Source organism: Lactuca serriola, chromosome 9 (genome assembly GCF_051521515.1).
Source record: "Lactuca serriola cultivar US96UC23 chromosome 9, Lser_US96UC23_V15, whole genome shotgun sequence".
In the NCBI taxonomy this organism is placed as follows: Eukaryota; Viridiplantae; Streptophyta; class Magnoliopsida; order Asterales; family Asteraceae; genus Lactuca; species Lactuca serriola.
The window spans coordinates 211,614,343-211,617,183 of record NC_136416.1 but is presented as its reverse complement, the minus strand read 5'-3'; the positions used below and the strand labels follow the sequence as shown (position 1 = coordinate 211,617,183).

General features: G+C 39.1%; 1 pseudogene; it reads right to left on the bottom strand.

Annotated features, from left to right (window-relative positions):
* Positions 1 to 1,491: 1,491 nt before the first annotated feature.
* LOC145077361 (18S ribosomal RNA) lies at positions 1,492 to 2,498 on the bottom strand (annotated as a pseudogene).
* Positions 2,499 to 2,841: the final 343 nt, after the last annotated feature.

The following is a 2,841-nucleotide window of genomic DNA, read 5'->3' as shown; positions in this document are numbered from 1 at the left end:
CGAACACAGGGAACGGCAAATTAAACTAAAAACTAATTTAATCTAAGTTAATTAAAAAGCAGGGGTTGTTCTCTAGTTTTACAAGACTAGAAACTTACTAATTATTACTAATTTAAAGCTAGAAAATAACGATTTCACTAGATTCAATAATTGGAAAGGAACTTCTGTTTAGTTCAACTTGGTTAACTCTATGGTTGATTTTTAAGGTAATAGTGCAATGGATTAATTCTTTCGTTGGTTACCGATTCAAGTGATTAGGTTCATGTTCACTACCCTAATCCTTAGCAAATAAACTAACTCAAACAGTGGCCAATTGCTTAATTTAATTATATTTACTAGATTAATTATTCGGGTTAAGTTAGACTTGCAATAGTTAACTAATTTAGTCTTTTTAATTAACCTCTTGTTTGATAGTCATCTTACAAGCTTGCACATGAATTTACTCAATTTTCTTATTAATTCTAGTTTCATATTCATTAATCCTAGACATATAACTATGTGGTCACAATATATCATATGAGGACAATAATCAATAGATGTTCATGCTAATCAATTATCTTCCTATTAACAGAAAATTAATTATAATTCACACACAAGGTTCTTTAGCAAGCTAAAATAACAAAAATTCACCAACTCAAAATTAATCCTACCAATCAATCAAACCATATTGTCAACTTTGTATCCCCAAACAGAAGTCTAAAGGTTTTAGCTCATAATTAAAGTAAATAACAGCAAACAATCAAAGTCAAATTGCTTAGTCATGATGAATAAACAAAAGAATAAATGGAATGATGAAATTTTGCCTTAATTACTCTCCGGAATCGAATTCTAGCTTCCTTCGTCGTCTTCTAGGGTTTTTCAGGCTTCTCCATCGTAGCAAGATACTTCTGAATCGTCCCAGAACTCTCCCTCATCGATCTGTGGAGTTATCTTTAAATAAGCGATCCGACTCGTCGAGTCAAGTGGTGACTCGTCGAGTCCCTCTCACATTCCCCGTATTGCGATAACTATCTGGGATCCCGAGTCATTATCCTTCTGATTCCTCGACCGGACTCGTCGAGTAGCTATCTGACTCGACGAGTAGAAGCTTTTTTTAGTGTTTTTCCTTCTTCATTCCACTCTCGAGCTCCTAACCGCTTCTCTTGCTTCCTTTTGCTTCCGAGCTTCATATTTGGACTGAAAAACATAATTTAACACTTTTAAGTACCTTTTGTCCATAATATGCGATAATTTAGCTAATATATGAATAAAAAACTATACTAACTACACACTAAATATGCACATATCAAATTTCTTAAATTCATATTTATAATACTTGATGCTTTGATAATCCTTTATCTAAGCGTCTTAAACTCATGCACCTTTGCCTTAGAAAGCTCACATGTGTGTCTAGACAAATTCAGAACTTATGTTACTAAGTCCCAAATGTTTAGACTAATTGCTAGATCTCACAATTTGAACTATAGAAAGGGATGCCGTAACCATAATCGAATTTGAGAATACAATTTTCACAATTGCTATCTTCTTAAAATTTCTCTTAGTGAAAGCATTCCTCACAATCATTTTCATGAAGGAGGGAATCTTATGACACTTAGATTTTATGGTGTATGTGTTCCTATCGTCAATTCCTTTGAGTTTCATTCTTGCGAACGTACTCCCCAGGCGGGATACTTAACGCGTTAGCTACAGCACTGCACGGGTCGATACGCACAGCGCCTAGTATCCATCGTTTACGGCTAGGACTACTGGGGTATCTAATCCCATTTGCTCCCCTAGCTTTCGTTTCTCAGTGTCAGTGTCGGCCCAGCAGAGTGCTTTCTCCGTTGGTGTTCTTTCCGATCTCTACGCATTTCACCGCTCCACCGGAAATTCCCTCTGCCCCTACCGTACTCCAGCTTGGTAGTTTCCACCGCCTGTCCAGAGTTGAGCCCTGGGATTTGACGGCGGACTTAAAAAGCCACCTACAGACGCTTTACGCCCAATCATTCCGGATAACGCTTGCATCCTCTGTATTACCGCGGCTGCTGGCACAGAGTTAGCCGATGCTTATTCCCCAGATACCGTCATTGCTTCTTCTCCGGGAAAAGAAGTTCATGACCCGTGGGCCTTCTACCTCCACGCGGCATTGCTCCGTCAGGCTTTCGCCCATTGCGGAAAATTCCCCACTGCTGCCTCCCGTAGGAGTCTGGGCCGTGTCTCAGTCCCAGTGTGGCTGATCATCTTCTCGGACCAGCTACTGATCATCGCCTTGGTAAGCTATTACCTCACCAACTAGCTAATCAGACGCGAGCCCCTCCTCGGGCGGATTCCTCCTTTTGCTCCTCAGCCTACGGGGTATTAGCAGCCGTTTCCAGCTGTTGTTCCCCTCCCAAGGGCATGAATTTTCCAAAACCAAGTTTGCGACAAATCCAAACTCATATGGACTGAACTTCCTTGATTTCTAGCCTTATGGTAACACGAGTGCCCACCATGTCTTCCAAGTAGTTTAGCAACTTATGCTTGCACTTTCCATTGATCAAGGTGCTTTGTCTTTATGCATTCAAATGAGAACTCATAGAGCTCACATGCATAATAAATCAATTGGAATGGCACAGAAACAAAATAATGTCAACACGATAGGTTGTAAACCTCAAGTTGTGTGCTAGTGATGATCGATAAGGTTTATTCTTGATTTGTTCTTGAAACTTTTTTCAAGATCATTAAAACTCCCACTAACCTCTTGACATATATGATTCTCTTGTCAGGAAACTTTCCTAGACAAAACAAATATTCAAGAGTTAGTGTAGTTCTTATCAAGACAAAACACTTCACATAATTGGTCCTAGTTGGTCTTTGTCTTAT